The sequence below is a fragment of the Coptis chinensis genome, chromosome 2, assembly GCF_015680905.1.
Source record: "Coptis chinensis isolate HL-2020 chromosome 2, ASM1568090v1, whole genome shotgun sequence".
Taxonomy (NCBI): domain Eukaryota; kingdom Viridiplantae; phylum Streptophyta; class Magnoliopsida; order Ranunculales; family Ranunculaceae; genus Coptis; species Coptis chinensis.
This window is the reverse complement of record NC_141457.1, coordinates 107,066,951-107,081,328: the sequence shown is the minus strand read 5'-3', so window position 1 is coordinate 107,081,328 and position 14,378 is coordinate 107,066,951. Positions and strand designations below refer to the sequence as shown.

Here is a 14,378-nt window from a genome sequence, read left to right as displayed (position 1 = left end):
TTGCCAACCAAAATAGAATTTGAAATATTGTTCTCACGGTGTCACCTGTGGCTGTGGGTGGTTCATGCTCAATTTATAGGGATTTAAGTTGCTCTTTAAGTTTAAAAACAGAATTTGAAATATTGTTCTCACGCCAGCTCCAATAAGTTTAAAAACCCTGATGGTGACAACTGACAAGTGTTGAAATATCACCACCAAATCGTGTAAAAGAAAAGCTTCGACCCATTCTCCAATACTTGCGTCCAGCTCCAATAATTCTCTAATGAGCCAATGAAGAACCAACAAATCCACACACTAACGTCCGTTAATATTACTTTTTTTTTTTTCTAAAAGCTCACCATGGTATATACAATATTCACATCATTCCCCAAAACAACAACAAAAAATAACAACACATTTATCCTAGAGCGACGAAATTTCTTTGAAATTTAACACCCTTTCTTTCTCTCTCATTCGTCACGAAATACATCTCATTGAATAAGTCGAAACAGGTGAATCCATAGCTGGTGCAGCATACACCCTTGGATGATCACTTTCCAAACCATAATCCATCATTGGACGGTATTCCAACTCTTCATCATGATCGTAAACAAACTCCGGAATCTCTATCCCATTCCTCCTCACGTGCTCCCATAAAACTCCAACCTGTTCACAAATTTAAGTTTCCCGTACAACCTGTTGCAACACAACAAAATTAAGTCATTTATCCTGGCTCAGGTTAAAAATTTGCCGGAAGAAAATGCTAAAATGCGCAGAGAATCTAGTGAGAATATTACCCTCCGCTGAACAAGAACCGTCCAAAAGTGGCCAGAAAGAGTCTGGCTTGTAGGCCCGGGTGGACGAAATAAACTGCCTCGAGATTCTCCTTGATTGAGACTGGAATTGCTTCGTAAATCGATCGTAGGTTTGAAATTCCAGGGAAGTTTTCACTTCGTTGAACGCTCGTGTGCACGTACACTACAGAGAATGGTCTTTCTCCTAAACTAGGGAAAATTTTCTCTTCTAAATATTTCATCAACGCTTCACTACTCAATACCCTAACTGCAAAACAAAGTACCAAAACGTTAAAAACAAAGAAAACACACGACATGTCAAGAAACATAAATGTTTCAGCTTTAATTTACCTGGAAGGAATTTGCCGATAACACGAAGAATTTGACGACCACGTTTATCACGACCTTGGATCTTGAAAATCTCAAGTTTCTCAATTAATTGTACTTGTTCTGAAAGAGAATCACACCTCGAGATCTGCATGATTACGAGATTAAAGATAAAAAAAATGAAGCAAAGGTTCAAATTATTTTATGTTTGAAGGGGAAAGAAGGGATTGGGTGATGGTTTATATAGTCAGGTGACAGGGTAGAGGGGGGGTTGAAAATTTTGTGGAAAATAGTATTTGGGGAAATCCAAAAAGCATATTCTGAAGCATCTTCGTTTTTGGATCGAGGTGATTTCTTTTTGAGTTCTGATCCATCTATTAAACAGTTTTTAAACTGATACGTGTGGGAACCACACCAAAACGTTGTTATCTGAGTGAGTTGTTTACTTGTGTGACGTAATATTACAGTTAGCAGCGAGTGAGTCTTAACTCTTAAGGACAAAACCGACGAAATAATCACCGGCATAACCACTTTTTTTTTATATAATAATAAGCATGAAGGACCGGGTAAATGAAATGTTAAAACTTAAAAAGCTAACTTAACCGCTCACCATTTTTCGTCTGTTCTTCAAAACCCCTCAAAACTGGAAACTCTCCAAAATGGTGCGCACAATCCAAAACACTGAGGCGTAATCAACTAATCATTCTAAAGTATTCAAATAAACCTCCATATGTGGCTGTACTAACTACTAAAGGATCCAAGAGCGTTCTTCAGGAGAAATAGAGCCTGCACTTGCAATGATGAAGAAGGTTAAGTCGTTAACTAAGAACAAAAAGATGAGATATCTTGAGGACTACACAAAAGAGTTTTGGGATGACACTTTGGGACTCACTTATGTGTGTTGTGCTTTGCGGGCGTTTCTTTTGTAATTATGAGAAAGCCTTGACTCATCTTAGAAAAGATCATCCTAAGATTGTAAAGGAAATCATGACTAGGAAGTAGGATTCTTAGCTCTACTTTCTTAGGGTTCGATTGTAGCATGTCTAGTGATCTCAGGTGTGTTAGGCTTATAGTATGTCGATTTGCGTCTATGTGTACTTCTTTTTAATGATCAAACTCTTAGGGAGATTTGCAATATAAACCGGTGGGGGTCTGCCTTAACCCCATAACTTTTTTCAAAAAAAAAAAAAAAAAAAAAAAAACTAGAAAGTCAATTAATTCCTAAAATTGATAATTTTTGTTGATTTTTCGTTATTATATCACTTGCCGGAGCCGTATTTGTAATTTGCAAGCACAACCATCACAACTTTTGGGAACCAGAATTCTATATTTGAGTGGAGGTTTTTTTTACAGTTGTAGAGATTATCTTATAGTGTGAGCAAATGTTTTCTTTTCTATAGAGGAGGGAGTTAATGGCGTTTCCTCGTAAGGCGAGAAGAAAAAAAAAATACACATTGTTTACTTCAATTTGAATATAATACATTTCTAAAAACCTTGTAATATGCTCACCATCTATTTGGACTATGAACAATCATTGTTCATACTCTTAGTGGATCGACTATAAACAATCATTGTTCATACTTATACTTATTGGACTATGAACAATGATTGTTTATATTCCTATTGGATCGACTATGAACAATCATTGTTCATACCTCTACCTATTGGACTATGAACAATCATTCATAGTCTGAGTATTTATAGTTCAAACAGACTATGAACAATCATTGTTCATACCTATTGGACTATGAACAATTATTGTTCATACTCCTAGTGGATCGACTATGAACAATTATTGTTCATACCCCTTGTGATTGTTCATAGTCCACAACGTATAACAACATTTACAATAAGACTAGAAGTGGGAGAATATTTGGAGGCCGGTGGCATGGTATGGGAGGTAGTGGCAGAGGGGATGGGAATCATATTACAATGGTTATGAAATTGTTTTGTCTCGAAACCATTCAATATCTGGCATCATTACTGCCCAATCTAACAAGATGACTGCACTAACTCATTTGTTAAGCAGACCACAAGTTCATCAACATCATCCCCCGACAAGCAAAGTTACTAAATGTCACCATGGTCATTCATCAATTTGCATACCAAATCTTGAGAAGCACGGCCATACTTCATGGCATCCGCGGGCATCACAGGCGTGGTGGTGCGCATCATTACCACCGTGATCATACAATGGGAAGCGTGGACATGCATGATCAAAAGCAATCGTAATAGACAAATAGTTCCATAAGTTACGAAGAAGAACATTTTAATGACGAAATCACGCTTCATCATGTTGGATGTATTTTTTTTTTTTCTCGGTCTTGTAAGAAGAAGAATCATTTCAACTATTATATAGCACGATCGGTAAGAATAAGACTGGTGTCTTTGAAATTTAGTGAACTTTTTGCAATTGAACTGGCCCAATTTGCAACCGTAATTGTCTAACGGTATATTGGACTTGAATTTTCACCACCTTTTAGGCGGCAACTAAACAAACAACAAATCTAATATTTATAAAGCCAACCTGAAACCTCTCCAATAGTGTTGCGAAGATAAAAAAACATACATATTATTGACGACAAATCCAAAGAAATTCTTTCTTTCACAATTTATCTGACAATAACCAATAGATCATGAGAACATGCAACAATTAAATTAAGTAATGGTGTCTGAGTGATATTCATCTCGACCAACTGCAGGTGCAAATGTACATGTATCATCGAGACTTGTTATGACTACAAATCGAAAAGGAGGCCCTTCAGTATCCCTTTTCTCGTCAATATGAGCTACAAATATCCTTCTTTCCCAACCTCATTTCCCACAGCAACAAATTGTAAAGGGTCTAGGCAATAAACTTTTCACTCCATTCAAATATAGAGAGAACCAATCATCAAGGCTATACTAGGAGGATCACCAACCCAATTATTCTAATGCAATCAACAACCGTTGTATCTTTGAGGAGGCTTGGGTTGTATCACTTCAACAACAAGTGTCTTTCCCCAAAGATAACCTTCACCACTGAACTTCGAAGGCACACTTTATGAACTCATCGTGTCCACCTTGGAGGAGCTGAAACTCTCAACTTTAAGAGCCTTGGTCTCTCAGATTGAATTTGTCACTATCGGTAGTTGCTTGACTTCCATTCAAAACTGACTTTGCAATCCCATTAAAATGGTATAGATCAAAAAGTTTTCTCCCCATAAGTCTTGTTGAATCCTTCCAACAACCCAAACTTTTGTCCAAATCCAGCAGCACCTGCCAAAATTCACTCCACACTATAAACCCCATACCACAAAGGTTATCAAGTTTCTCACGAGGTAGATTGATGTTCGTGTCTCTGAGTACTTCATGAAGCCCTTCCACACTGATAAAACATACTCCTCCACTCTGGTCTTTGATAGAGTTATATACTAAAAGTATTATTTTTGTAATGACTCTAATTCTTCATATTTTGAACATATGAGCAAATGTTATGCATATTATATATGTTATTAGTTATATGCATGCGTCTGATACTTTATGTTGTAAATGATATGGTGTGTGGTGACACACAAAAGATCATATCATCAATACCTTATAAAATATAAGTAAACGTTCATAGCCTAGATGGATTTGGACAAACCATTGGTACGATTGTAGTATAATCTGGTATTAGTCTATCTTGACTACAGGATTACACTAGTACACTTTGTGTGTATTGAACAGGACCAAGTGAGGTTGTTTATCTTTATACTGACTATATAAGATAACAAACACATATGTTATTATGGATGCTTGTCTTTTTAATCCGGATATAATAACGGGCACTTACGTGCATTGTACATTGCTTTAAATCATCAATGAGTGAGATTCATTTGTGAATCAACAAACTTGATAGATTGGATAATGACATTGTATGTAAGACGTGCTGTTGATTATAGAAGGAATCCGTGACAGGTTGATGATGTCCTCTTGATGAGCTCATAAGGATTGTCATGTAAACCCTGCAGGCGGATTTAATCCGACATGACAATGAGGTTGAGTGGTACTACTCAAGGAAATGAGAAGTTGATTAATGTAGTTGTCATTAACTTAACTTAATTAACGGGTATTTGATATCTTAAACACAGAGAGATCAACGAGCATATAATATATATAGAGCCCATAAACATAATACACGTAATTTGGGATTAGGACGGTAGTGCAATAATGACCTTTAGTGGAATAAGCTATTTGTTGACGGACTTGGGCCGTGTTTTATAGGCTACAACAGGGACCAACACTAGTAACAAAAGCGGAAAGAATAGTATAATGGGACTCACTTCCCACCACCCATACGGGCCATTTTGGGCATTTTAGCTGATGCCCAACTTTGCAGAAATTAAGGGGTTCCAGCAGTATCAGAAACCCAACTTCCACAATTGAAGGTATTCTCTTCAGAAACATGCCGCCTCCTAGATCCATCCTCCCACACTAATAGACTCTTGGATCATACCCCAATAAAAAGAGATGAGATGTGTCACTCCTACAAGCCAACCCTGCCTCAATAGGATCCAAATTGGGTGTCTTGGCAACTTGTAGAGGAGTACGATACCCAAATCTCGCCAACAACACATTGCCCAAGCCATTAATCAGCACGAACGCTACTCGTTCCTTGGGATGCTTGCCGGTTCCCTCTCTCTCACTCACTTTGAAGAAAAGATGACGAAGAGTTATTTATAAAACAAATGGAAGGGTGAAAGTGAAATTTAAAATATATATATATATATATATATATATATATGAGCTAAGTTATTTTTATCTTTGAGGGTTATTAAAATAGAAAATCGGATTCATAAGTTGTTTCAACGATGTAAATGGTTTTGAGAGTGATTATCGAAAACTCTGTCCTCAAGAATTGTTTTGAATTGAATTTGGGCAGGATGTGTTGGAGTTATCCCTCACATGAGGAGAGAAACCGAGCCGGACATAAACGGCCGGTCGGCATCGCCAAGTCGAAGCGCCGCCAAGCCTCTGATAGAATGCCGACCGCCGAGCTCCAAGATAACATAGGGGCGACCAGCAGCAAAGTGATGCCCCAGCGCTCGGTGTCAGCCTTTTCAGTAGCGACTTCAGCCAGAGCGATAGCGCTCCAGGCGTATTTTGGGCCCCACTACAAGATTACCAGCGAATTTGGTTTTGGAGATAAAACCAAAAATCAAGGTTTTGGAAAACCTAACCTAATGAGAACCAAACAAGTCGGAAAGGATTGGAATCCGGACTAAAACAAAAGAGAGATAACCTTTACGGATATACAACCCCTCAGAAAGAGATAAGAGTGATCTAGTAAGGTGAGACCGCGTAAAGGAGAGATTGTAATCTTCCTTCCCACTTTATTAAGAACCGCTCTTGTGGAAGTAGGCATCATTGGCGAACCACGGTAAATCTTTGTGTTGTGGTTTTGCTTTTCTTGCTTTACATTATTATCCGCTGTTAATAGTTGTTTAGCGAGTTGGGCATGTTAGTATAGGTTGTAGTTGATATTTAGATTTTGTCCGGAGTTGAATTGTGTTCATACAAGTTATCCGTGTAGTGGGGAACCGATTGGTATTGGTGTAAACCCCAACAAGTGGTATCGAGCGAGGTTAGAATAGCTTTAGGGTGTTATCCTAATCTTGGTCGGGCGGTGTTTGTGAAATTCCCCGAGAAAGATTTGAGGTTAAATAACTTGTAGAGATGGACCATTCCGGAACACTTTCGTATGATGAGTCGAATAGGAAGAACTACACCCATCCGGAAAGCCAAGATGGAAGACTTGCTTTACTTTGCAAGGACTTGGCACTTCCATTGAGAATGAGGGAGTAAAACCGAGAAAAGACCGATGAGGCCGAAAATGAAAAAGCTTGACGTAAAATTGGATACATTCGACCGGTGGATTGACGACGGTGTCTTTCACCATGTAGCCCAAGAGACTACGACCTTCGATCTATGGAAGAAACTTCGAAGACCTTTATGAGAGGAAGTCGGTGGAAACAAAGTGCTAGTCGTTAAGAAGTTTGCGGACCACGAAGTACCAAGAAGGTTCTTCAATGTCCGAGCATCTTAATGAAGTACGAGAATATCATCAATCGGATGCATTTGATGAAGATCAATTTGGGAGGCGAAGTTGAGGCTTTGTTTCTATTAGGCTCTCTACCCAAAGTTGGGAGACATTAGCGGTTTCTCTACATGGAGCGACCAAGGATGGAATTGTTACCATGGAGATGGCTACCACGTCTTTGTTGAATGAGGAGACTAGAAGAGTGCAAGCGGCTCTTCTAACTTCGGAGGTCCTTTTCACGAGAAACGGGGAGAGGTCGGGCGAAAAACCATCTCGTTCTAGAGGTGATGGCGATGTAATCTGGGGGGGTGAAGCTAGAACTCCTAAAGGCAGAGGCAATGTTACTATTGTGCCACCAAAGGCCACTTCGGATATGAGTCGCGAACACCGAACAAGAGGGATGAGAAGAATAACCGTGTACATGAAGACATGGTGCGAGGAACGGAAACACGCGGCGGGAGATATACCGCGACTAGTCGATGACCTGAAATGGGAATTGTGTCGGTGTGGTGTGTCTTTGTCCCGAGTACCTCATGTCGATCTGAGTGGGTGATAGATCTGAGGAGCATCCTATCACGTCACGCCGCCGGGGATTCTTCACTACCTACGGTTGTGGTGAATATGGTGAAGTGAGGATGGAAACAACGATGGCGTCTCGAAGATTATAGGCATTGGAGATGTTCATGTAGAAACCAATGTCGGCTACACCTTGACACTCAAGGATGTAAGACATGTCCCCGACATACGGTTAAGCCTAATTTAATTTTGGGGAAATTAGATGATGATGGCTTTGTAAACTCGTTTGGTAACGGGGTATGGAAACCGAAAGCGAGGTTCCATTGTAGCGGCCAGGAGGAAAGAAAAACTTGCTCTCTTTACAAAACACGAGGCTAGTTTGTGTAAAAGCGTAGCGAATCTGGCGAAGAAGCTTCATCTGAATCGTGGCACAAGAGACGTGTCACATGGGCATAAAAGGGATGGAAGTTCTTGCTAAGCAAAAGGCCATGCCGGACATTAAAGGTACACATTTAAATACATGTACTCATTGTTTGGTAGGAAAGCAACAGGTGTCTTTCCAAAGATTCCCGTCTCACGAAAAGGACAATCGTCCTTGAACTAGTGCACTACCTGGACTTATGTGGTCCTATGAGAGTGAAGTCCCACCGTGGGGAGCCTTCTTGACATTCATTGATGATCGTCAAAGAAAGATATGGGCCTATAGTCGAAGACCAAGGATGAAGTACTTGGCGTGTTTGAGAAATTCCACATGGTGGAAAGAGAGACTGGGAAGTTGTTGAAGTGTATTATTTCGTGGATAATGGGGGTGAGTACATTGGGCCATTTGAAGAGTATTGCGAGTCATGGGATTCGTCATGAAGCGACCACCGTTCCCAAGACACCGCAACGAGAATGGAATAGCGAGAGAATGAACCGTACCATTGTAGAGGATAAGATGCATGTTATCTCACTCTAAGCTACCTAGAAGCTCTTGGGTAGAAGCAATGCGTCTGTGCCGTGCATGTGATCAACCCGTCACCGAAAGAAAAAGCCTCCGAATAGTGATTATCCGGAGAGTATGGTCGGCGAGATGTTGATTATGGATACTTGAGGGTATTTGGGTGCGGGGGCATTTTGTGCATATTCGAAGGATGAGAGATTCAAGCTTGATGACAAAGCCAAGCGGTGCATTTTTCCGGGTTATGGAGATGAAAAGTTTGGTTACAAACTCTATGATCCGATTAACAAGAAAGTAATCCGAAGTCGAGATGTTGTGTTCTTAGAAGACCAAACCATAGCGACTTTTGAGGAGGGTGAAAAGCTACGCTTTCACCAATGATCTTGTTGATTCGAACCCGAAGTTCCTACCGTGGAACGTCGCGGAAGGCATTGAGAATGCAGAGAACCATGAGTTTGAATCTCGTGATGAGAATCCTATTGCTCATGATGGGATAGAACCTATTGGTATAGAAGATGCGGATGAGATGCATGAACCACCACCGAGCAAGCGAAGTGTATCCTCCCGGGCACCGCCAGATGGGGCAAGGAGGTCCGACAGAGGAGAATAGCTTCAACGGTATCCACCACATACGTGCGTGCTACTATCGGATGGTGGAGAACCTATGTACTATCAAGAGGCACTTGAAGTACGCACAAAGAAAAGAAAAGTGGTTGAAGGCCATGCGATGACGAGATGGATTCTTTGCATAAGAATCACACTTATGAAGTTAGTTGAGAAACCCACGGGGAGAAAAGTTCTCAAGAATAAGTGGATATACAAAGTCAAGCATGAGAGGAGAACAATCCTCACCCAAGGCACAAAGCTTCGCCTTTGTTGTGAAGGGATTCGGTCCAAAAGGAAAGGGATTGACTTTGATGAGATTTTCTCTCTGTAGTGAAGATGACTTCTATCCGGGTGGTATTGGGTATGACCGCAAGTATGAACCTAGAGGTTGAAGCGGACTAGATGTTAAGACAGACTTTTCTTCATGGAGACCTTGAAGAAGATGTCTACATGGACCAACCGGAGGGTTTGAGGTCAAAGGCAAGGAGCACCTAGTATGCAAGCCGATAAAGAGCTTGTATGGGTTGAAGCAAGCACCGAGACGATGGTACATAAAGTTTGACTCCTTTATGGTGAAGCAAGGATACAAGAAGTCCGCTTCCGATCATTGTCGCGTTTGTTCGAGATTTCGGATGGAGATTTCATTGTCTTTATTCTTTGTATGTGGATGATATGTTGATAGTTGGCCCAAACATCAACAAGATATCAAAGTGAAGAAAAGACTTGAGTAAGTCCTTTGAGATGAAGGATCCGGGTCAAGCAAAGCGAGATACTTGGGATCACGGATCACTTTCGTGACGAAAAGAGTGGGAAGTTGTGGCTTTCAAGAAAGCTACACATTGAAAGTGTGTTGAAGAGATTCAACATGGATCAAGCGAAGCCGGTCGGTTAATCGCTTGGTGGCCGTTCGCGTGACCAAAGAGATGTGTCCTAAGGGTGAGCATGAGCGTAGTCGGATGGAAAAGATTCCTTATGCATCCGCATGGGCGGTTTGATGTATGCCATGGTGTGTACTAGACGGACATTGCTTTTCGCCGTTGGGGTGGTAAAGCGATTTTTACAAATCGGGTAAAGAGCATTGGGAAGGTGTTAAGTGGATATTGAGATATCTCAAAGGCACTTCCAAATCATGTTTGTGCTTTGGTGGAAGTAAGCCACTTACTTGAAGCTACACCCGACGCGGATATGGCGGTGATGTTGACTTCGATGAAGTCCACCTCCGGTTATCCGGTTACTTTTGCGGGGAGCGGTTTCTTGGCAATCTAAGTTGCAAAAGTGTGTTGCCCTCCACTTCTGTAGTTTAAAGTATATTGCGACCAATCGAGTGTTGCAAAAGAGTTCTTATGGATGAAGAGGTTCTTCGAATTAACCGGGCTAAAACGCAAAAGCGTTTGTAGTTACGTGTGACGATCGAGGCGCCATCCACTTGAAAGCAAGAATCCGAAGTTTTCATTCTAGATCCAAGCACATACATGCGCGTTATCATCGATTAGAGAAGTACTTCGAACACAAGCATTTGTGTATCGAGAAGATCCATACCGAAACAAGAACGGGCCTGATATGATGACCAAAGTCTTACCGAAAGGTAAGTTTGATGTTTGTTGTCTATTGCGGGAATGGCGCCGACACCTCCTCTGCTGATTTGGCAATTGCATGGAGGTAGCCCCCTCACCGTTCGGGAGGGAGATTGTTGAGTTATCCCTCACATGAGGAGAGAACCGAACGAAAGGCCGAATTCGGCGCGATCGCATCAAGTCGAAGGCCGCCGCCGATCGATAGAGCGACCAGCCGTGAGCTCCAAGATAACATAGAGGCGACCCAGCGAAAGTGGCCGCCAGCCAGTCAGCCAGCCTTCAGTTCAGCGACTTCGCCAGAGTGAGCGCCAGCGCTTCCGGCCAGCATATTTTCGTGGGCCCTTGCTAAGATTCCGCGAATTTGGTTTTGGAGATAAAACCAAAAATCAAGGTTTTGGAAAACCTAACCTAACGAGAACCAAACAAGTCGGGAGGATTGGAATCCGCACTAAAACAAAAGAGATAACCTTTACGGATATACAACCCTCAGAAAGAGATAAGAGTGATCTAGTAAGGTGAGAGAAAAAGGAGAGATTGTAATCTTCCTTCCCACTTTATTAAGAACCGGCTCTTGTGGAAGTAGGCATCATTAAAGTAGAACCACGGTAAATCTTTGTGTTGTGGTTTGCTTTTACCGCTTTTACATTATTATCCGTTTGTTAATAGTTGTTTAATGAAGGCATGTTAGTATAGGTTGTAGTTGATATTTAGATTTTGTCCGGAGTTGAATTGTGTTCATACAAGTTATCTGTGTAGTGGGGGAACCGATTGGTATTGGTGTAAACCCCAACAGGATGTTCCAGATTGGGGAGGTGGATGTGGACGGGATAATTACTAGGTTTGCCATTGAGTTATGGGCACTTGATTCTGTCTGTTTCTCTATATCTTATCGTCAGATTTTGACATTTTTAAATACCTTTTGTCGGTTTCATTTTGACCCCTAGTTTAGCTCGCGCATCCATCGCATTGATATCTATGGGCCTTTGGCACTATCTACTTATTTAGCCTATCTATCCTAAACCATTTTCAATGAAAAAAAACATCGGAAGGGAGAATATGTTTATATGAAACATGAATAACAATATAGCATGAGGATACATAATAATAGAGTCCATTTTGATTTTTAATATGTGGACTAACAGCATCACCAACGGAACTTGATTACTGATTTATATAACAAACAAATGGCTAATGTCTTTTTTCTCTGCTAAACAATCTAATGGACTAATGGGCTATTGCCTATTGGCTAAGATCACTTTGTAATGTTGGATTTGGCCTTGATATAGTATTACGGTCAAATGTCCGTCTAGGTTTATGAGTACACGATCCATTCTTTGTTATTACGGTCAAATGTATATATGGTTAAGTACAAGAACCACTAACATCAGGAAGTAGTATAATTCGGAAAAAGTTTGGTGGAAATCAAACCTAAATTGAGATCTAAAATGCCAAAACTTAGGTAATAATATGTACTAACTTCAATCAGGCTGACATTCCTATATTGTCCACCAATCCAGTTTGGATGCCACATTTGACCAAAATCAATGAAATCATGCAATGGTTGGTTGCCCAACGAACGTATTCAAGTGAAATATGTCCAAGTTTTTTATTTTTTGTTTGCGTAGAGCTATGGGTAATCGGTACTTTCACTCACAGATTATTGCAATAATCTTATAATCATACCTCATTATTGCAATAATTTTATAATCATAATCTTATAAGACTAATGAAAAAAAAATAAAAAATCGGAAGGGAGAATATGAAGATTAGTTTTGATGAAACATGAATAGCAATATAGGATAAGTCCAATAGTTTGGTGCGCCATCCCACCAAACTACAATAGTATAGTGTATAGAGTTATCGGGTTATTGTTTCCAAAGTCAATGGTTTTTTTTACAGCCATCGGTACCAATGGTGTATAGGATTTTTTTTTGGACTCACTGCCATTCTCAAATGCGTGTAGAACCAACATGTTCCTGGATGAATTTGAGGAGTATTGCTGAGAGGAAATTGAGTCAGCATAAAGAGTTGATATGGTGGGGTGGAGCTTCTTTGGAAATCACAAGAGCATATCTCCAACTTTTGTTCTTTAATTTTCAGTCTAGACAAAAATTTATTTGGATGTTTTCCTCATTTCCCTCATAATATGGTTATCAAATCTGTTTGGAACAATTATCTATGAGACATCATCTATATCCCCACCGAAGGTATACTGGTTTTCATTTATGCAAATTAGGCAAGATTGAATGCAAAAATAAAATGGACTAACTGGACCACCTTGTGGCAAACTGACAACTGATATAGAATTGGCTTTTGTATGTAAAATCACCTCATTTTGTCTTTTCAAAACAGATTATGAGACTCTAAGAACCCAATTGTACAAAAATGACATCAAATTGGAAAACCCCGATAAAATTCAAACAAAGATAAATTTTCCTGTCTTTCACATAGTGACAGTATGAGCTTATACTTTTTCCTGTTTTACACAAGGTGCCAATTAATACAATTGCTCTTCCAAAAGTGTAACTAGTTACAGCTTTTCTAACATCAATAAAGATGAAGCTTTATATATAAAAAAAACAAAACAAGAAAAAAAAAACATGAAATAAGAAATGCATCGCCAACTGCTATGCTCTTTGGGAAGAATTGAGCCGGAGCCGGAGTTGGGTGCTAGCTTTCTTGGAAGGAAATTCTTGTTCAGTTACTAAACATCCATTATACTGCTATAGTTGTCTTTTTAAACTTTTATTTTCATAAACTCTTGATAATCAACTCTTGATCATTAATATCTTTAGTATTCTGACTAATTTTACAAGACACCACAATGTCTGACATATGAAGGACCAATTCCGATCTTCCTAGATAATAGAGAACCCGAAATTACAAAGAAAATATAAATGTATCCACTTCAGAGGGAGTGTTTAGGGCCCTAATAAGGATTAATGAGAGCAAATGAAACTAAGTGTAGGTCCTCGGCCGCTTAGCGCCCCTCGAGTTTAAAACTCAAAATGCCTCGCGGATAACCCCCAATCGCCATTGCCATTATGACACTACCGCCACTTTGTTCATCCGTTGTGGTTCATCCATTGAAGAGCAATCTACGTTCTAGCCTGCAGCCCTTGTATGTGGGGCAAGTTGCCCCGGCCGTGTCGATGGTGAAGTAACTTGTCTTGTGCAAGACACCGAAGGTGATGAAAGTCTTTGTTGCTTGGGGACTAGTATCCCTACTCCCTTCCCAATCATCGATTCGTCGATTAAGAGCCCCGCCCGCTCTTGAAGTTCTGCTATCGTTAAACAAACCCAAATCAGATTGTAACAAGAACCCCTAGCCACTAGACCCGGACAAACAAAACAAACCCAAATCAGATTAAAGGCGAAGAAACCAAAGCAAATTTATCAAAGAAATGCAACCCGGATAATGAATCTAACAACCCCATGGAAAGATTTGAACAGAATGAGAACAACAAAAAAATGCCATTTTATTAAACATAGATAACCACAGGCACAGAGTGAATCCAAAAACCTCATGGAAAGATCTGACCATAATAAGAACAAATCTGTTTGATAAGCATATAAAACAG

The 14,378-nt window shown here is 40.1% G+C and overlaps 1 pseudogene across 1 annotated transcript; it reads right to left on the bottom strand.

Annotated features, from left to right (window-relative positions):
- Nucleotides 1–275: 275 nt before the first annotated feature.
- Nucleotides 276–1,395, bottom strand: LOC147520210 (uncharacterized; annotated as a pseudogene). Its single transcript, XR_015212525.1, has 3 exons — nucleotides 1,125–1,395; nucleotides 777–1,041; nucleotides 276–675 (listed from the first exon to the last, which is right to left on the bottom strand). The product of XR_015212525.1 is annotated as an uncharacterized LOC147520210 (transcript).
- Nucleotides 1,396–14,378: the final 12,983 nt, after the last annotated feature.